The 22,413-nt window shown below is 43.5% G+C and overlaps 1 pseudogene; it reads right to left on the reverse strand.

Moving 5' to 3' along the window:
- Positions 1-2,383: 2,383 nt before the first annotated feature.
- LOC125350848 lies at positions 2,384-7,416 on the reverse strand (annotated as a pseudogene).
- Positions 7,417-22,413: the final 14,997 nt, after the last annotated feature.

A 22,413-nucleotide genomic window follows, 5' to 3' on the forward strand; every position in this document is an offset into this window, starting at 1 on the left:
CCAATTACAAAAATGCTGCTTTATGTTGTAGCCTTTTTTTAAAAAAAATTCATAAAGTAGTGAAAGGCTTTGAGCACATCAAGTGTAGGATACCATCTTGCTATTTAAAAACCACAGGTTTTTGTTTTGATAAACTAAATAGTCTAATATATATTATATATATGATGATATATATATATATATATATATATATATCAATGGTGCCAATGTGTATTTTCAGTTTCTTTTGTGGTGCTAGGGACCCAACCCAGAGCCGCATACATATTAGGCAAATTCTACCACTGAGATAACATTCCCAGTCTCTCTAATATCTTTTTATCTGCATTTCTTCAGATGTAGAAATAATGTCTAAGAGATGCTAAATAGTTTCCCCAAGATCAAGAGCAGGTAACTCTGAGGGCTGGGATTAGACCAAAGCAATTCAACTGCAGAAACAGCTATGTTGCGATCCTAGTAACACAGATTCCTATATGCTACTGGCCAATGAACCCTTCTGACTGGACAGATCTCATTTCTGCCTGAACCCCACGGAGAGAGGGCTGTCTTTAAAGATTCTCATTTCCTGTTTCAGAAAGCTTTAATTGTTATAAAGTCCTTCATTATATTGAACTGAGATCTACCTCCCCAAGGCTTCCATTGATCTTCACAGAACAAATTTAATCTCTCTTCCACAAAACCACCCCTCAGGTACATGTGTGCCACCCCCCCTTACACCTCCTCCTCCACAATGGTTTGTGGGAACCCTGAAAGCAGGCCCTCTCATGTTTCCTAGCACCCAAAGGACAGAGGCTGAAGCTGAGGCTGAGGGGGAGGCCAGACAGACTTATACTGGAGGTGGGATGTTAAATCAGGTATTGGCAATAGCTCCTAAGCAATATTCTGGGGAGGGGGGAAGGGATTCTCTGGGAACCAGCTAAGCACCATCCCTAAATACCACACTTACCTGTAACACGGACATTGCTAAGATGTAATTGACTCTCAAAAGTGGGGAGCCGTAGCCAGGCACCAATGGCTCATACCTGTAATCCTAGTTACTTAGGAGGCTGAGCTCTAAAAGCAATTTGAAGTCAGTATGGGCAGGAAAATCCTAGAGTCTCTTAATCTTCAATTAACTACCAAAAAGCTGGAATTGGAGATGTGGTTTAAAGTGGTAGAGGGCTAGACTTGAGCAAGAAAGCTTAAAGACAGCACCTAGGCCCTGAGTCCAAGCCCAGGACCTATATAAATAAGTAAAAAGAAAAAAAAAATGGATGGGTCCAGCGGAATAGTAGTAACTCCCAGCTAGTCCTTATTCCAACTTAATGGGAATCCATGGAAAAGGGAATGATACACAAATCATTAGTGAGGATGAGGCCTCAAAAGACCCCATAAAGGGGAGGGTGGAAAGCCTGAATGAGGGGCAGAGGGGATCTACAGCAGGAATGATAAGGTAGCACTCAACAGGTTTGATATCAGACCCTTGCTAAGTGCAAGATCATAAATGAATATTCTGGTCTTGGCAGGAGAGATCCATAAGGGCGGATTTTGAAAACATCTTTTTACCCTATCATTGCATAGGTCAGAATTCATGGGAGTGTTGCAGGATGGGGCTAATAGTAAAGTGGCCAAGGCGAACTCCCCTAGAAAAGTGGTCAAGAGGGAAGAGGAGAAGCATCGCCTATGGCCTTCCCCTTCACCCTTTGGTAACTACATGATTAAATAACTCAATGTCAGCAGCAGTGATCATTCCAAATCCTGTCTGGAACCATAGATGCTGTGGAGAGGCAGGAGAAACAGTGATACCATGATGCTTTCATTGTGTCCAAATGAAAGTGTTCATGCATCCAGGCAAAGCACATGGGCCAGGCTCTGTGTGTCCCTACAGATGGATAGAAAGGTACACAAGTCCCTGTGTCTGGCTATCCCTGTGGAAGGCTCTGTAAGAAGCTCTTAGGGCTCCATTCTCCTTCCAGGGCATTGAGGAAGGAGCGCGGAAGGTGACCTTGTCCTGTGCTGTTGAAAGGGTAGTCGTTGTGCATGAGGACAGCCCACGATGCCTGTCATGGATGTGTGAGCTGTGTGGTCACAAAGTGCTTCTCTGAAAACCCTTAGAACTGGTGGAACCCCTCATCAGACAGATTCCCCTTTGTCTAAACCTAGATATTGCTTTCTAAGGGCACAGAGGGTAAGACTAACCTGTCAGCATCCCTTAGAATCTGGGGCCAAGCCTTTGGGCCTTTGAGCAGACAGGCATTCCTCATCCTCTCAGCATCTCACAGTGATTAACATAACATGACGCCAGGCCCATCAAGATAAGGATCCTAATGGTCACAATGGCTTCCCGTTCTCCCCCGCCCTTCTTTATTGCTATCCACTTTCCTGCTCACTTCCAGCAGAGAAGAGTTTAGAAGCGTGGGGCTAGGGCCAGCCGTACTGCAGGCAGCTCCCCGCAAGGCGTATGCAAAGGCTCCAGGGACAGGAGGCATTTCCCTTTAATAAGCTTCTCACACTACATTAAAGATAAAAGGGGAAGGGAAATATTTATATTCTGACAAAGCAGCTCTTCCCTTCAGGCTCTTGTTTTATTTATTAAGTTGCTCTGTCCCTCTCAGTCTTTCTTTCTCTGTTTCAGAGGCTAGGCATTCATAGTCCATCTCTCTTTTAGTCATTAATTTTGTGGGCAAGTAACAGTGACAGGAGGACTTTAGAATCAATGTCAAAGAGATGGGATTATAGGTAGGTGTCATTCCCAAGTGAGACAAACAGCTGTTTCTCAATCCTCCTGGGACCTGCTTCCATTTTCACCCTTACTATACAGCACTTGGTTGGTAGAGATATAATAACTTAGATGCATGACTACAAACTCTGACTTTTTTTTTTAGCTCTTTGTGCCAGTAGGACTTGAACTCAGGGCCTAGACACTGTCTCTGAACTTCTGTGCTTAAGGTTAGTGCTCTACCACTTTGAACCACAGGGCCATTTCTGGGTTTTTGTTAGTTAATTGGAGATGACAGTCTCAGGGACTTTCCTGCCCCGCTAGCTTCAAACTTCAATCCTCAGATCCCAGCCTCCTTGAGTAGCTGGAATTACAAGCGTGAGTCACAGATGCCTGGCAGAAGTGTTCCTTTTTAGGGAGGTTTATTTCTTCCTGCTAATCTGCCCAGAGCTCATAAAACACAGATATGCTGTTCTGAATATTGATTCCTCTTTTTGCAAAGATTATCACTAAATTTTCAAGCCATCTACCATTCCAGAGCCTAGGGATATTGTTATGGTTTCAGCCTCTGAGATCCCCATATACAACCTCTTCCTAGTCTGCCTAGATTAATGGGGAGACAGGGTTGGGGTGGGGTGGGGGGTGAGGGACAGGGATGGTAGTAGTTTAGGTTCTGTTCTGTGGACTTGGGTAGGAAATAGGAATAGAACTTCCAAGATTTATTTCAATGACTTCTAAAAAAATGATACAATTATAATGAATTAAAAATTCAAATTGGGAGTTGAATGGCTCATGCTTGTCATTCTAGCTACTCAGGAGGCTGAGATCTGAGGATTGTGGTTCAGAGCCAAACTGGGCAGGAAAATCCATGAGACTCTTACCTCCAATGAAGCTCCAGAAGTAGAACTGTGGCTCAAGTGGTAGAGCACTAGCCTTGAGCAAAAGAGCTCAGGGACAGAGCCCAGGCCCTGAGTTCAAGCCCCACTACCGAAATAAATAAATAAAATTCAAGTACAAGGACAGAAAACAAATGATCTACCTACCCACATAAATGGGAACAATGTGAGACAATAGTGTAGGGCACAGGCTCTGGAGCCTGAGTTCTTGGGAGCATCTCTGTGTCTCACTTTCCTTACTTATAAAATGAGGGTGATGGGGCTGGGAATATGGCCTAGTGGTAAAGTGCTCCCCTCGTATACATGGAGCCCTGGGTTCGATTCCTCAGCACCACATATATAGAAAAAGCCGGAAGTGGCGCTCTGGCTTAGGTGGTAGAGTGCTAGCCTTGAGCAAAAATAAGCCAGGGACAGTGCTCAGGCCCTGAGTTCAAGCCCCAGGACTGGCAAAACAAACAAACAAAAAAACAACAAAATAAAACGAGGGTGATAATATCATTTACTCCTTAGAAATCAGGTGAGGATTACATTTGTAGATGCAGGAGAAAGTACTTAATATAGTGTTTGACTCATAGTAAGTCTATACAAGAATGAACAATTATTATTTTTTTGGCCAGTCCTGGGGCTTGGACTCAGGGCCTGAGCACTGTCCCTGGCTTCTTCTTGCTCAAGGCTAGCACTCTGCCACTTGAGCCACAGCGCCACTTCTGGCCATTTTCTGTATATGTGGTGCTGTGGAATCGAACCCAGGGCCTCATGTATACGAGGCAAGCACTCTTGCCACTAGGCCATATCCCCAGCCCCAAGAATGAACAATTATTATCATCCACACGTAACCAATGAGTAACATTTGACCCATGCATTATAGCCATGTACATAGACAATGTGAATATGAATAATTAGATTCAATATTTATTGCTACTCCCTCCCCTCCTGATTTTTGTGCTGATTCTAGGGCTTGGACATGGGTCTGGTCCCTGAGCTTTTGTGCTTAAGGCTAGAGCTTTACTACTTGAGCCATAGCTCCAATTCCATTTTTTTGGTGGTTAATTGGAAATAGTTCATAGACTTTCTTGTCTAGGCTGGCTTGAACTGAGACATGAAAATCTTAGCCTCATGAGTAGGTAGAATTATAGGTGTGAGCCATGTCCAACACTGCTCCTTCTTGTATGAGAGCTTTCATATCATTAGTTCTCTAACTTGATCAATTCCTTCCTTCCTTCCTTCCTTCCTTCCTTCCTTCCTTCCTTCCTTCCTTCCTTCCTTCCTTCCTTCCTTCCTTCCTTCCTTCCCTCCCTCCTTCCTTCCTTCCTTCCTTCCTTCCTTCCTTCCTTCCTTCCTTCCTTCCTTCCTTCCTTTCTTCCTTTCTTCCTTCCCTCCTTCCTTCCTTCCTTCCTTGCTTCCTTCCTTCCTTGCTTCCTTCCTTCCTCCCTCCCTCCCTCCCCCCTCCCTCCCTCCCCCCTCCCTCTCTTCTTCCCTCCCCCCTCTTTCTATTTTGTGCCCGTCCTGGGGCTCCTGGAGCACTGTTCCTGAGCCTCTTTGTGCTCAAGGCTAGTGCTCTACTATTTGAGCCACAGCACCATGTCTGGCTTTTTCTGAGTGGTTTATTGGAGATAAAGACTCTCACAGATTTTACTGCCCCAGCTGGCTTTGACCCATAATCTCAGATCTCAGCCTCCTGAATGGCAAGGATGACAGGCATGAACCACTTGCGTGGCTTGGTCAATATCTTGAATGGCCGTAAGTAGATTCTTCTCCCCTTGTCTCCTTCACTGGGAAGGTCTCACGGGTGCTGTGTTCCCCAAATTCTTTCATAGTTGAGAATGTGTGGCTGGACCCTCTCTATGACTGACTACTTGGAATGTACAGTGTCCTTAAATATTTCTCTCTCTCTCTCTCTCTCTCTCTCTCTCTCTCTCTCTCATAGGTCATTTTTCTGCATTGAATTTTGCTATTTAGAAAGATGAAAGTAGGCATATAGTTTCCCATTCTTGGGTCCTGGATTTTCTTTTGGAATGCTTGGAGAATTCTTTCTTTATTCTTGAAATCTTACAGATGGTTTTATATCAATGTTTCCTATAGTTTAGAATGGACCTTTTAAACTTTCAGGTTCAAGTGTTTGTTGAGTTTGGTGGAAATTTTCTATTTTATGTTGTCAAATATTTTTCCTGTTCTACATTTTTGGGGGGTGGGTGGGTGAGGGAGGAAGGCTCTTCTCTCAGATGCAGATGATGACTTTTATTTATAGTTGCTTTAATCCTTTCTCCCTCTTTTTATTACTTCAAGTACTTTCCAGATGTGTTTATTTTGAGAACTGGTCTTTTGTGCTTCTATTATTTAACTCATTTGCAGAAGATGTTTTGATCTCTTTTCCTTCCTTCCTTCTTTCTTCCCATCTGTCCTTCCTTCCTTCCTTTCTTTCCTTTTGTTGGTACTGGGGCTTGAACTCTGGGCCTGGGTGCCGTTCCTGTGCTCCTTTTGCTCAAGGCTAGCACTCTACCACAGCCCCACTTCCAGATTTTTTTGTTTATGAGATACTGTGGAATTGAATTCAGGGCTTCATGCATGCTAGTCAAGCACTATATCACTAAGACACATTCTCAGATCTCTCTCTCTCTCTCTGCTGGTATTGAGCCTTTATTCCCAGGCCTTTTTTTTTCTCACAGTTGGTACTATACCACTTGAGTCATGCCTCCAGTTCTGCCTTTTTGCTCACTAACCAGAGAGATAAGAATATCTTGCAGTTTTGTCTGTCTGGGCTGGCTTTGATTCTTAATTTCAGCTTTTTTTTTTTTTTTAAACTTCATTATATTTATTTATTTATTTATTTTTTGGCCAGTCCTGGGCCTTGAACTCAGGGCCTGAGCACTGTCCCTGGCTTCCTTTTGCTCAAGGCTAGCACTCTGCCACTTGAGCCACAGCGCCACTTCTGGCCGTTTTCTGTATATGTGGTGCTGGGGAATTGAACCCAGGGCCTCATGTATAAGAGGCAAGCTCTCTTGCCACTAGGCCATATCCCCAGCCCCAAGATCTCAGCTTCTTGAGTAGTTAGGATTATAGGTGTAAGCTGGTATCACACAGCCATATATCAATTCTTTTTTTTAAGTTTATGCCTGTTATTAATTCATACATAATCACTGTCTTCCAGTTTGTTGAAACAATTAGACATCACTTGCCACAAAGTCTGTCAAAGTGGCTAGCCATAAAAACTCCAGCACCACATTCATATGAAGAGCACTCTCGACAAAGACAGCTACTTTTGCCATTTTCACCCATGTTATAGTATTTCAGGACAGCCAGCTCAATTTATTTCTCTAATGCCTGTTCTTCTTTGGAGTGGTGTAATACTTTTTTTTTTTTGCCAGTCCCAGCCTTGGACTTAGGGCCTGAGCCCTGTCCCTGGCTTCTTTTTGCTCAAGGCTAGCACTCTGCCACTTGAGTCACAGCACCACTTCTGGCCATTTTCTGTATATGTGGTGCTGGGGAATTGAACCCAGGGCTTCAATTATGCGAGGCAAGCGCTCTTGTCACTAGGCCATATCCCCAGCCCAGACTTTTTTTTTTTTTTTTTTTTTAAGCTCTGCCACCTAGTCTTAACATTAGAGGAAGAATGGACTCCTGTTGAATGTTGTAGTCAGATCAGGTATGATCCTCTTCTGGCTGCTTACCAGCAGTGATCAGTCTTTGCTGATCAAGAGAAATTCCTTCCTTATCTTGGATCTTGACCTTTACATTTTCTGTAGTATCTGAGGGTTTAACCTCAAATGTGATGGTCTTCCACCTAAAGGTTTTTGACAAAAATCTGCATGCTGGCTGTGGTCCCATCACTGATGGGAATGGGAAAAGGATTGGGCTTCAGCTCTTGATTACATCTTTGGCTGCCTGTTTTCTCCTTTTATCTCATCCATCCTTTTGCTAGTTGTTTCAACCTCAAGATTCCTGTGTTTTTTCCTGAGGGCTAGCAAAGAGGCAGAGGAATCTTTCCATTCCTGACACGGATAGTGCAGCGTGGACGCAAGAACACACACAAGTTAAATGAGAATGCAAACCCTGTCAGGTGGTACTGTGAATGTCTAGAAGGAGTTATGGAAGAGCTGGCTGGGATGCTCAAAGGCTGGCATAGAAGGCTGAGCAGCTTGTTAGTGCGTGTCCTGTCTGTTGAGGTCTAGGGAGTCCTAATAGAGGGCCAATGATGGCTAGTGGGTGGGCATCACAATGTGGGTGGGAGCTACAGAGGCACTGTTCATTTGGCTTAGAGTTTGGGTCCTCTGATTTCATACAGTCAAGGCTCATATCTTTCTTATCTGCAAGCTGTGTGACTTTGGGTCAGCGACTTGATTTCTCTGAGCCTCATTTTCCTCACTGGTTCACATGGGAATAAGTCATTTCAAGGTGTTGCTAAATGCAGAGTAAATGTGATGACTGTCTACAGAGCAAGGCAATTAGCACGTTGTAATGAATGGTGGCTATTATTGTGGAGGCCCTTGAGTCTCTAACTAGATTGAGACTCTTGGGGGAAGGGATTGGGGTTGTATGTTATTATTCACACTATGCTTTACATATAATAAAATGATCAATAAGATGTATGATGAGGTTATTTTTTGTATTTGGTTTTATTTCATTGGAAATAGTAGATACTCTAACTGACTCAAACTAGGGATGGATGGACTATAGCCTATAGTTTCAATACAGCCTATGGTCTGGTTGTGCATAGTTGATAAGAATGGTTTTTACTTTTTTTCTCTCCCAGTCCTGGTGTTGTGCCAAGTCGCGAGATGACCACCAAGAAGGCCACCGAGACTCAGACGTTCTGAAATGCAAAAGCAAGGCAAGGCTTTATTCAAGCGAGCTGCAACTCGGGCTATGTCCTACCCACCGACACAGCAGAGATTAGGAGGAAGCCTCGAGCTGCAATTACACAGGGCTTATAAAGGCAAAAAACAAAGTTACAACAATCAGGTGTTCAAGCAAGCAAGATTAGGACACAGGTACAAATCTGGTTGGCTCAGGGCTCGAGGCATTCTGGGGGCAGTTAAAGTTAAGCATTCCCAGTGGTTAGAGTTCTTGACCGACTGGGCCCTAATAAGCTTGTCCTGGGTTTGCTCACAGGGCCTGCTTATCTCAGGTTCACGTGGTAAAGTGGGGTTTGCGTGGTAAAGTGGGGCCTGACTTCAAAGTCTGGCACTTCATTTCCGCCTTTTCTCTTTGGTACCTTGGGAGCCAATCATGGCTCCATTCTGTACGTTTCAATGGCTTGCATGTCTAGGGGATGATATAGAGATAAGGCATGGGCCAGTAGGGCCCAAAGTAGTAACCAAAGGGCCTGTCACCATTTCTCACAAGTACAGTCTCTGTACCTCTGGTTTGCATGCCTCTAGTTTATCCTGCCTCATCTTCCAAAAAAACAACTCTGATCCCTCGGTTTTAAAGGGGGGCTGATAGGTGAAGATCATCCATCTTCTGTAACTTCTTCAGGCTGAAACATTTTTTTAACTATAGTTCCTCTTTAAAACAATGCAATAATCCTTTAAAGCATTTGGTAATGCCCAAACTTGATGACCATTTGAATTTAAACTTAAACTCACTCAATTTTACATCATACTAACAGTCTTTTTTTTTTTTTTGGCCAGTCCTGGGGCTTGAACTCAGGGCCTGAGCACTGTCCCTGGCTTCTTTTCTTTCTTTTTTTTTTTTTTTGGCCAGTCCTGGGCCTTGGACTCAGGGCCTGAGCACTGTCCCTGGCTTCTTCCCGCTCAAGGCTAGCACTCTGCCACTCGAGCCACAGCGCCGCTTCTGGCTGTTTTCTGTATATGTGGTGCTGGGGAATCGAACCTAGGGCCTCGTGTATCCGAGGCAGGCACTCTTGCCACTAGGCTATATCCCCAGCCCCCTGGCTTCTTTTTGCTCAAGGCTAGCACTCTGCCACTTGAGCCACAGCACCACTTCTGGCCATTTTCCGTATATGTGGTGCTGAGGAATCGAACCCAGGGCTTCAGGTATACGAGGCGAGCACTTTTACCGCTAGGCCATATTCCCAGCCCCATACTAACAGTCTTGAACATGTTCACATTCACACATGCACACACACATACATATTCAAAAGATCTTAAAGTGTGCAGAATAAGCATCAGGCGTACATTTTCCAGTGGCAAGAGGTATTTTGCCAATCTTACTCCTGCAACATCCAAATTTTAAGACAAAAACCTTTAACAGATGATTTTAGCATTCTCCAGCCTCATTTTCCAGGGCTTGATAGTTTTAGTGAAACATTTTTAGTCTTAGTAAAACATTTTAGCACACCAAATAATTTTCTGCTTAAGAAGGCTGGGTGGGGGTCCCCCTAGATCAACTAGTTCCCTCCAGGTGTCTGAGCTATCTCCTTGACCTTCCTCCAGTGAGCTAGGGTCAAATCTAGGGGGCTAGATGGAGGTCCCCAAGATAGAACATTACCCATACCTCTGATCAGATGTTTAGTTCAAAAGGCTACAAAAAAAAAAAAAAAAACCACAACACAACACACAGGCCTGAGAATAAGAAAAGCTATGAGTTGGAGATCTCCTAGGTTGGCCCACAAGCCTCCTCCTGCAAGCTAAGCAGCAGGAGCAGACCTAAGTTGGCCCACAACCTCCCGCAAGGGTGCAGGAGGGGTGGACTTAAGTGGACTCAGGTAAGGGTGGAGAGTCTGGAGCATTCCCCAGTCTCCTCGGGATTGCCGAGTAAGCGTGTCCGCTTTGACAACCCCTTTAAGAACCCCTTTAAGAAATAAGCAAAAGCAAAACAGACAGACAAATTACAGGACAAGACAAATGAACAGTGCTGTTTCCTTACCTTCGGGGTCTGGGGTCTCGGGGGTCTCTGGGGCGATCCCGGATGAAACCCCAAACATTGTGCCAAGTCGCGAGACCACCAAGAAGGCCACCAAGACTCAGACATTCTGAAATGCAAAAGCAAGGCAAGGCTTTATTCAAGCGAGCTGCAACTCGGGCTACGTCCTACCCACCGACACAGCAGAGATTAGGAGGAAGCCTCGAGCTGCAATTACACAGGGCTTATAAAGGCAAAAAACAAAGTTACAACAATCAGGTGTTCAAGCAAGCAAGATTAGGACACAGGTACAAATCTGATTGGCTAAGGGCTCGAGGCATTCTGGGGGCAGTTAAAATTAAGCATTCCCAGTGGTTAGAGTTCTTGACCGACTGGGCCCTAATAAGCTTGTCCTGGGTTTGCTCACAGGGCCTCTTTATCGGAAAAAATGCCTTAAGTTGGGGTCACATATTCTTGCGCATGAGCTGCAAATAATCAAGTTTACACAAAAATTCAGCATCATCCAATTCAGCAAGCAATTCAGTCTGAAGGCTAGGGATAATGGGCGGGAGGGGGGGGTGGTACCCGTACATTATTTCAAAAGGAGTAAAGCCAAGCTGATAGGGAGAATTTCTTCCTGTAAGCAGAGCAAAAGGAAGGAGTGACACCTAGTCTGCCCCAGTCTCTAAGGCCTATTTAGTTAAGGTCTCTTTTAGAGTCCGATTCATTCTTTCTACCTGTCCTGAACTCTGGGGTCTATAAGCACAATGCAATTTCCAATCCGTCCTCAGTGCAGCAGCTATTCCCTGACTTACTTTTGAGACGAGGGCCGGTCCGTTGTCCGACCCAATGGTGGATGGGAAGCCATACCTGGGTAGGATTTCTTCCAGGATCTTCTTAGCCACTACATTTGCAGTGTCATGCTTTGTTGGATAAGCTTCAACCCATCCTGAAAAGGTGTCTACAAAAACTAGCAAATATTTGTATCCAAATTTTCCAGGTTTAAATCTACTTCCCAATACACATCTGGCCTATCCCCACGGAGGCGAGCTCCTTTAGTAATTGGTTGATTGGGGGTGTTGGTGAGCTGATAGGCCTTACAATTTTTAACAATATTTTCAATAAGTTGGTCTCCTTGTCTAATTTTTGCTTTGGAGTGTCGGAGCAAGTCCTGCATTCTTCGGGTTCCCATGTGAGAGGCTCGGTGGATTCTCTTAAGGATCCCCTTACCCAGCCCTTGTGGCAAGATGTTTCCCTTCACAAGTTTTCCGCCAGTCATTGTTTCCTTCTCTGTCCTGGGTTTTGTGGGCCATGGCAATTTTCTTTATCCATTCCAAGTCTTCTTGGGAATACTGGGGCACAAGAGGCAAAGCTCGTGGCCCTGGGTCTACTAGAGTCAATATAGAAGCTTGACCATCTCAGCAAACCCAGGTATCCACAGCCGGCAAAAGCCTGCTGTTGCTGTTCCCAGGAACTCTGACTTGTCTGGCTGATTTAGGCACAGGGATTTTCAGCACAGTCTCTTTACGTGCATCTGACAGCCAATGCTTGCCCTCTCTTAATATGAAGCCCAGATAGGTGACTTCAGTTTTACAAATTTGTGCCTTTTAACATTCTAGTTTGTGAAAGCTAGCTGACTAGCTGGGGAACTGATCTCTGATGACCTTTGCAGGCCTTTAACAGATCTCAGTAAGGACACAATCTCAGGTCTACAAGCTTTCTTTCCTGAACAGATGTATCAGCTTAAAATTCTCACTGCCAGCCAGAGCTTTTTTAAGACAAAAACCTTTAACAAATGATTTTAGCATTCTCCAGCTTCATTTTCCAGGGCTCGATAGTTTTAGTAAAACATTTTTAGTCTTAGTAAAACATTTTAGCACACCAAATAATTTTCTGCTTAAGAAGGCTGGGTGGGGTTCCCCCTAGATCAACTAGTTCCCTCCAGGTGTCTGAGCTATCTCCTTGACCTTCCTCCAGTGAGCTAGGGTCAAATCTAGGGGGCTAGATGGAGGTCCCCAAGATAGAACGTTACCCATACCTCTGATCAGATGTTTAGTTCAAAAGGCTACAAAAAAAAAAAAAAAAAAAAACCACAACACAACACACAGGCCTGAGAATAAGAAAAGCTATGAGTTGGAGATCTCCTAGGTTGGCCCACAAGCCACCTCCTGCAAGCTAAGCAGCAGGAGCAGACCTAAGTTGGCCCACAACCTCCCGCAAGGGTGCAGGAGGGGTGGACTTAAGTGGACTCAGGTAAGGGTGGAGAGTCTGGAGCGTTCCCCAGTCTCCCTGGGATTGCTGAGTAAGCGCAACCCCTTTAAGAACCCCTTTAAGAAATAAGCAAAAGCAAAACAGACAGACAAATTACAGGACAAGACAAATGAACAGCGCTGTTTCCTTACCTTTGGAGTCTGGGGTCTCAGGGGTCTCTGGGGAGATCCTGGACGAGCCCCTAAATGTTGTGCCAAGTTGCAAGACGACCACCAAGAAGGCCACCGAGACTCAGACATTCTGAAATGCAAAAGCAAGGCAAGGCTTTATTCAAGCGAGCTGCAACTCGGGCCACGTCCTACCCACCGACACAGTGGAGATTAGGAGGAAGCCCCCAGCTGCGATTACACAGAGCTTATAAAGGCAAAAACAAAGTCACAGTATCAGGTGTTCAAGCAAGCAAGATTAGGACACAGGTACAAATCTGATAGGGCTTGAGGCCTTCTAGGGGTGGTTAGAGTTAAGCATTCCCAGTGGTTAGAGTTCTTGACTGACTGGGCCCTAATAAGCTTGTCCTGGGTTTGCTCACAGGGCCTGCTTATCTTAGGTTCACGTGGTAAAGTGGGGTTTGCGTGGTAAAGTGGGGCCTGACTTCAAAGTCTGGCACTTCACTGGGCCTTGAACTCAGGGCCTCAGCACTGTCCCTGAGCTATTTTTGCTTAAGGCTAGCACTCTACCACTGGAACTACTGCTATACTTCTGGATTTTTAGTGGTTAATTGGAGATTAAAATCTCACAGACTTTCCTGCTCTGGCTGGCTTTGAGCTACAATCCTCAGATCTCAGCCTCCTGAGCAGTTAGGATTATAGGTATGGCCATCAGTCCCCAGTTAGTTTTTACATTTTTAAAATTTATGGAAAAAGAAATCAAAAGAGTATCTTAAGAAACTTGGAAGGTATATGAAATTGAAATTTCAATGTCTAGGAATACAGTTTTACTGGAACATAGCCATCTTCATTCATCTATTTGTGAGGCATGGCAGGTATTGGCAAACTTTTTCAATAAAAGCCAGATCGCAAGTATTTAAGGGCTAATGGACTCTATGTCTTCTATGGCAGCTCCTCAACTCTTTCATGGTGGCATGAAAAGCAGTTGTGGGCAATAAGCTCTAGGAGAAAAGATCTAAGGACAGAAAACAGAGTCCTCTAGAGCTCCTAGACAGGGAGCCAGGTCTTTTGGAGACTACACATGACCATAACCAGCCAATATTAGGATTTTGGTTAACTTACTTCATTCTCTAGGCCTAATTGTCTGGGAAACAGAGGACTGACTAGATTTGGGAGACCTAAAAAAAATAAAAACAGGTGTGGTGGCTCAAAGTGTTAGAGCACTAGCTTTGACAAAAGAGCTCAGGAATGCACCCATGTCATAAGTTCAAGCCCCACATCTGACACACACAAAAAAGAATGATGAGATGAATTTGCTCCAAGTACATTAAATCTACCACAATGAACTCCTTTGTACAACTCATGAATACTGATAAAAAGAGGGAAAGGGGGGCTGGGAATGTAGCTTTGTGGTAGTGTTTGCCTACCATGCAAGAAGCCCTGGGTTTGATTCCTCAGCACCACATAAACAGAAAAAGCCAGAAGTGGCCCTGTGGCTCAAGAGGTAGAGTGATATTCTTGAGCAAAAAAAAAAAAAAGCCAGGGACAGTGCTCAGGCCCTGAGTCCCAAGCTCCAGGACTGACAAAAAAAAATACATATCTATATATGTAAAATATATATATATTATATATATAATAGCACAGTATCGGAAATAAAGAAATGAGAAATTTTTTAAAAAGAGGGAAAGGCTTACAACCTGCCCACCCCCTCCCCAGCTCCAAGACTCTGCTGTATTAGCCCAGGTTCACCTCAAACTCACAATTCTGCTTCAGCTCTCAAGATTTACAGGAGTGTGCTATCATGTGCTATCATTCTGCTTGGAGGCTTCTTTTAGCTCTAAAATTTCTATTTTTTAGAAAAATATTGCTTTTTCAGTTTAATAACCTGGCTCTATTCTGAAGGTGTTTGTGGCCATTAGAATATTTCAATTGCAAGCAACAGAAGTCAAATCTAGATAATTTAAGCAAAAAGATCTTGACTCTAAAGATCTGCATGTAGGTCACAGAAATAAAGGAAAAGCAGAAAAATACAGGCATCACAAATGAATGAAGAATCTCTTCAGGTTGCTGTATAATCTAGATTGACCTCTGACCACACTCAAGATTAAAATACCAGCGTTATGTTTCTAGTGCAGACCCTGCCCCCACATATTCTCTCTTTCTCTCTCTCTCTCCCTCTCTCTCCACACACACACACACACACACACACACACACACACACACACACACACGCACTCACAACTGTGTCTCACAGGGAGTGATGGTTACCCAAAGCCAGGAGTTTTGACTAGGAAAAGGGGAAAGGGGTGGTGAACAGTCAAAACAAAAATGACAGATGCCCACACAGTGAAGACCACAGCTTTTTAAAGTGCCAAACATTGGAGGAGGAGCCAGTGTTTCTTGAATCATTTGCTCATTCTCCCAGGAAATACTGAACTTGTGAATGACATTTTGGAGAACACAAAAGAATTATAATAATGACTTGTAAGACTTTTAGGAAAGGAAAGGGTACTCAAGAAGACTTGGGAATAGAATTGCAGTCCTTTTTCAATTTGAACCATTAAACTCTCACATGGCATATGCCACTGCAACTCATTTCAGGAGAGATGTTAAGCAATTCTCTAATTATATGTATTACACCACGGGCAGAGGATCCTGAGACAAGTGACTTTTCTCACATGTCAAGGAGCAGAGCTAAAAGCAGGACTTGACTTCCTGACTTGAGTAACTGTTCTGAACCAGCTGCCTAGCAACCATGGCCCAGGTTCAGGAGCCAACCACCCTGTAAGCAGGCTCTGTGCCTGGCTCCCCTACTAATTGTGAACTTCTCAAGGACACAATTTCTCCAGGGGTCTCAGAAGACATTGGGCACAGGGCAGTGAGGAATCTACTCGATAGGTTCTTGCGGATAAAGCCTAGGCCATCTCTAGAGTGTAGTAAGGAGGTCAGATCTGGCCAGTGCCATCACTGGCCACATGGTGAGATGTACTACCTGGCATCTTGTCTTGATGGGTGTGCCTGGATTCCTAGAGGAAGGAAAGTCCCATCCCTAGGTGATGGGTATTCCCCAATCCTTGGAGACAGGGGTGTGCCCTTGGCCTATAGGTTACTGAACCTGTCAGTCAAGTGCCTGAGCTTCCTGTGACCCAGCCCCCTGACCTGACCCTACTTAGGGTCAGGCCAGCTCAGGTGCCATCACGCCTGCCACTTGTCTCCATGTTCCTGACCTGTGTCCTGTCTCCTGGCTCGTCTCTGGTCATCATGGCGTCCCAAGTCAGCTCTCCATTGGAGCTGAATTGGTTTGTTGTTATTGTTTTTGTTCTTTCTTTCCTCTCTGGTCTGTTTCCTGACAATGTTAAGGGTATTTGTGAGCTGCGGGCCTTTGTAACAACTGACTGTAGACTGCTAATGCTCTAATAAAGACTCCAAGATTCAATCCTTTAATATGTTGCTTCTTGGATAATTTATCCTATAACAAGAGGAAGAGTGGCTCTTAAGAGCATGGAAACTATCCTCAGCCATTGTCAGCCAAGCCTGTTCTTGGGGGATAGAAGGACCAGAATTCAGAGACTTTTTAAAATAGGAGATTGAGCTGCAGGCTCCCTGGTGTTCATATTGGAAGACTTAACTGGCCCAGTGTGCACGTTATTACTTCTGGCACATAATGAAACATGATGACCTCACAAAGCAAACCAGTGAGTGTAATTGTCTCCATTCATCTCTCCCCCTCTCTATGGGAAAAAGCTATCTTAAAGCCTCCACGTTTGCTCAGGAGGAAATGTTTACAGAAATTTGTCTTCAATCAAGTCCTCGTGCATGTGTGCACTCTTTGTTTAGAAAAACGCAGCAGTTTGCTTGACTTACCTTTGAAGGCTTGTGGCCAGGCCTTGACTCAGCTGTCTGCCATTCCATAGCAACCCTGGGCTCAGGCAGACCCAGCCCTCCAGGGCCAGAGCAAGCCAGGTCAGCCTCACAGCGGGTCCCTGGGAGGGTGGGCCTCAGAGGCCACCAGAGCAAGATTTATGAAGTAGAAGGGCCACTGCTCTTCTTGTTATTTATCCTTACTTATTCGAAAGGGGTGAGGGGTCCTTATTACTATCTTTTTTTCCCCCTCAGGCAGTGAGCCTGTTCCCCAAAGCCTAGGTTTATGGGAACACAGGGATTTTGAGCTTCCATTTCACAATTGTCTGAAGGCATGTAGAGAAATCCTCAAAATTAAATTAACCTCAGTTCACTTTGGTTTAACAAATCCACATCACTTTGCCCTGTAAGGAGTGAAGGGAGAAAAGTTGAGAAATCAAAGACTTTAGAGATTGTCACACCTCTAAAAAGATTGGCTCCTTTGGAGCTTATGTGAGGCTGGTTCATCACCCTTTTTCTGATCTCATGGCAGCAATAGTGTTGATTTGTTTAAATAAAGTTTTTATTTTAGTTTTCTTATTGTGTGTGTGTGTGTGTGTGTGTGTGTGTGTGTGTGTGTGTATACCAGTGTGTAGCTTTACCTCAAGGCCTCCTGTAGAGCTTCCCTTTTGGTTTCTTAGCTCAGGGCTGGTATTTTACTGCTTGAACCCCACCTCTACTTCTGTTTTTTTGCTGGTTAATTGGAGACAAGAGTCTCAGGGATTTTTTTTTTTTTCAGCCTGGGTAAAGTTGAAATTGAGATCCTCAGATCTCAGCTTCCTGAGTAGCTAGGAATACAGGCTACTGGGGCTGAGCAATCTCCAACTGTTTTTTCCTCCACTTTCTCTTAAAAATGTTTCCCAACCTCTTTTTTTTTTTTTTCTTCCAAACTCATTTAGAGAATGATTTAAATACTAGGAGCATCCAAAGAATGTTTCAAGTTTCCATTCCATCAAGTGGCTCTGAGGAAAGAGCAATTTAGACAGGCACACCCAAGGCTGTGGGTGGAATCTGCAGCCCAAGGTGGGGTTCTTCAGCACTCCAGCTGAGCTGAGCGCCTTGCGGGAGGTTTGCAACACCAGCCTGTGACTTCACAGGGTGAAGGATGCTTGAAGGAGCCTAAGAAGAAATGGAGAGTGCTGGAAAGGATTCCCAGGTGGCAACACTTTCTCTGAGGCTGAATTTGATGACATTCCCTTGCCTGGTATTAATATTCTGTTCAGAGGGAAATTTTGACTAATCCTTCTCCTCTACAGAGAGTGGGAAGCTTGGAGTAAAGGAAAGTTTTTCAGCAAGGAGGAACCTACTAAAAGAGAGCTTCATCAAGCAGGGCGATTCTTTCTGCAGTGTTTTTGTTCATCAAATAAAAACCTTTGCCAGGACTGGATTCCAATTTATTTGTGTTTTGTCACAGGACAGTCAACTCCTAGGTTAAGAAAAATGTGGCGGTGATGGGTGGGTGGGGGGGACCAAAATACCAAACCCCCAAACCTTGTTCCAAACTATATTAATGTCTAGAATCCTTTAGTTTCATTTGTTCCACTGGAATTGGTAGCCATCAAATGCCTCTTGAAACTTTTTAGTGCCCAGCATTGTGCCTGAAGGCCTGCAGATAATTACAATAATAATGTGCAGCTTTGCAAATTGGCACGAGTGACGTGTAATACCACAGAAGAAAGGAAGATTCTGAGCCTTTTCGGTAAATCAGCCATCCTTTCTAGTTCTAAGAGAAAGCTACCAAGATCTGTTGATGTAATCCCTGTGGGCGTGCTGTCCCCAGGCAGGATGGCCCTCTGTCTAAAGTCACTTCCTATCTTGTCACCTTTGTTTCTCTTGATCTGTAAAGGTCAATTTGACAGAGGGATTGCATGTAAACCTTCGCAATTTCCATTTGATCCTATCAAGGAGAGAAGAAAGGATTACGTTTGAATTGTGAGAAGGTTCAGTGGCTTGCTTCACAATGTGCTACTGCTAATCAGGGGTGGTATGTTTTCTGACTTCTTTGGAGAGTCTGATTGTGTAAATTAGTCTCATTCTGAGCTTGAATCAAACAAGCCTTGAAGGCTTGAGGAGGTAAGTTAGCTGTGTATTAGACCACCTTATTTACAAAGTAGTGAAATCCTGAAGGAGAGCATAAAAAGATGTTCTTGAATAGTGTTAGCTCAAGGGAGTACACACAAGGGAGTAAACCAACTGAGTTAGAAACAGGTGGATTTGCTTCTCTTGAAAGACTCCTTTGTTAAAATAGTTATCAGGAAATGTTTGGTGTGATGCAATTCAGCCTGTATTCAGCTAGCGTTTGACATTATGGCTCGTAACTACACAATCTAGAATAGTATGCATGCCGTGGATAAAAGTCTTCCCCTGGCTAATGTATCCCAGCAAGCAGCAAATAAAGAAAATCTGTGCACTCTACCATTTGAGCCATACCTCCTGCCCTTTCAGCCATTGAATATTTTTTCAGACAGGTTCAATTTTACTGTGCCATTCTTGAACTACTGCCCTTACTACCCCCTTTTCCCATATAGCTGAAATCACAGACATGCCCCGCCATGCCCAGTTTGTTAAGATGGAGTTTCGCTCTTTGCCTAGATTAGCCTCAAATCTCTATCTTCCTGATCTCTATCTCCTGATTTCTACCTCTTGAGTAACTGGCATTACACCCGTGGGGTATCATTCCCAACAAGAGTTCTGGGGCTGGGGGGGGGGGGGGGGTGCGGGCTTGAATTCAGGACCTGGGCTCTGTCCCTGAGATTTTTATTTTTTTTTGCTTAGGGTGAGCTCTCTAACACTTGAGCCACAGTTCTACCTCTGGCTTTCTGCTGGTTAGTTGGAGATAAGAGTTCATAGACTTTCCTGCCCAGGCTGACTTTAAATCAGGATCCTCAGATCTCAGCCTCCAAAGTAGCTAGGATTACAGGCATGAGCCATGGGCATCTGGCTTTATAGTTCTGTTTTTAAATCATTAGTTTGTTCTAAAAACTATCATTGTCATTACTACCACCAACAAAATTCCCTGCTCTACCAATAACTGGTTCTAAAAATAAATATCTTATTTCTCCATTAAAATTCATATAATCTGACTTGCTTCTAGTTCCTAATAAATAAGGATTCATTAAACTATTAAGCTAGAAAAGGACATGCCAATATTGGTCCACTTAAACTGGCTCATGCCTGTAACCCTACCTGTTCAGGAGGCTGAGATCTGAGGCTCAAAGCCAACCCGGAACAGGAGAGTTTGTGAGATTCTTATCTACTTAAAAACTACCAAAAAAAAAAAAAAAAAGCCAGAAATAGAGCTGTGGCTCAAGGGGTAGAGTGCTAGTTTTGAGCAAAGGAAGCTCAAGGACAAATCCCAAATCCTACACTCCAAGTTTGAGCCTCTGGACTGGCGCGCACACATACACACACACACACACACACACACACACACACACGATTGATCAACTCTACAGAAATGTGACTCATTCTAAAGTTGTATGTATATGTGCATATATGTCTAATCTTTTTCTCATCACTACAAGATACTAAGTAGTCTGGAATTTCCCCTAGATTCTTGCACAGAACTTTGTGTTCAACAGAAGCAACTAGCTGGATACACAGTATCAAGCACCTTCTATACATGGTTGGGCAGATAAACTTTCGAGTCAAGATTATCTATAAACAATTTCCTTTATGGCTTATAAAATATAGTATGGGACCTATTTCACTAAATCTAACGTGGCTAAGTTTTCCTCCAACAATGGAGATTGCTATTTTGTTTGTTTTTGCATGTATGTACATATATATGTACACACATATATGTATTTATGTGACGATGTGTTTTGTGCTGTAGCCCAGGCTCCCCTTGAACTCAAGATTCTCCTGTTTCTTCTCTCAAGTGCTGGAATTACAGGCATAAACCATCATACTTGGTTTCTTGTTTTATGTTTGGGGTTGGGAACCAGATGAACTGGCTGGACCTTAATAGAGGCTCAATGTATCCTAAACATTTATTTTTCAAACCCTAGCTTTGTGTTCTCCTGAACATGCTCTATCATAGAGAGATACGAGGGACGTAAAAGCAGCTGAGGCCACAGCAGGCTTACGTCCCTATTCTACTGGCTCTGAGGTCTCAACTTAGAGATGGGCCATCAGAACAGCTACTCTTTTTTTCTTTCCTTTTTGGTTCTGATTGAACCCAGAACCCTGCCCAGCTGAGGAAATGCTCTACCACTGAGCTACACATCCAGCTCAGAATTACTATTCTTTTTGTGTGTTTTTTTTTTTTGGCCAGTCCTGGGCCTTGGACTCAGGGCCTGAGCACTGTCCCTGGCTTCTTCCCGCTCAAGGCTAGCACTCTGCCACTTGAGCCACAGCGCCGCTTCTGGCCGTTTTCTGTATATGTGGTGCTGGGGAATTGAACCTAGGGCCTCGTGTATCCGAGGCAGGCACTCTTGCCACTAGGCTATCTCCCCAGCCCAGAATTGCTATTCTTGAAAGTCTTATTTTTCTTTTCTCTTTCTTTTTAGTGGAGAGCCAAGTGCACAGAGTTAAATATGCCTCATTTGATACATTATGAAGTTACAGTAAATATTTATTGAGTTAATGTTTGAGATATTATTAGTTCAGTGGTTCTATTGATTCTAGCTTGAATATAAACTATTTTTCTTTACTGGGAAGAAGAAATCAGTGGTCTAAATGGCTTGAAGTAATAGCAAATCATGTGGGGAAAAAAGGATTAAAAAAGAAATTACCAATATTTTTAAGAAGTGGAAAAATAAGACAAAACTTAGACTACTTAGAGAATGTCTCGTCATAAATAGTCTAAATTTCTTAGACCAGCAATAAAGGTCATTTTAATACCATCACTAATCATTTGGAACACTCTGACATCTTTTCACTTCAGTATTTGTATATTTAGTAGAAACTCTTTAAAAAGTCATGCCACTAGCCAACAAAAGTCATTTCATGGTTATGATGTAATTGTAAGGTCATATTTCAAGGCTGTCAAGATCAAAGACTTGAAATATGACTTACAAAAACATTCAGGAAAGACCCCGCCAAACAACCTTTAGAGGTCTTAACCAATCGCATTTCATCTTTAGTTTTCCTTAGATTTTTAAAAACAGAATTATACAAATGATACAATCTCCAGAGACACATGAATTAAAATTAAGCAGTAAAATAAATAATCCTAGAAAAAATTACTTCTTTTGATTTAAACAGTGGGAAGTAGCTGTAGTAAATGAATTGGAAAAAAATGGAAAACACAAATTGTGAATTGAGGGACTAGGGATATAGCTCAGTGAGGAATTTACTAGAATGCACAAAGCCCTGGGCTCAGTCCCCAGGACTTCCCCTCTGTATATATATTTGTGAGTTGGGTCCAACAACAAAATATGGATTGGGAAAACTAACTTATGCTTATTGTGTTGAGTGAAGGAAAGAAAAATAATGCATCACGAATGTCTTCCTGAATCTTTCAATCTGTAAAAACTAAAATTCTTTCTGTACAATAAAAGCCAAATTGACATCAAGTTTTCTTTTCTTTTTTGTCAGCCTGGGTGCTGTTCCTGAGCTCTTTTGCTCAAGGTTAGCACTCTACCACATTGAGCCACAGTTCTATTTCGGGTTTTCTGGTGATTAGTTGGATATGAGTCTCATAGACTTTCCTGCGGAGGCTAGCTTTGAACTGCAATCCTCAGGTCTCAGCCTCCTGAGTAGCTAGGATTACAGACAGGAGCTAATTTTTCTGTAT

This window comes from Perognathus longimembris, chromosome 4 (assembly GCF_023159225.1).
Source record: "Perognathus longimembris pacificus isolate PPM17 chromosome 4, ASM2315922v1, whole genome shotgun sequence".
Taxonomy (NCBI): domain Eukaryota; kingdom Metazoa; phylum Chordata; class Mammalia; order Rodentia; family Heteromyidae; genus Perognathus; species Perognathus longimembris.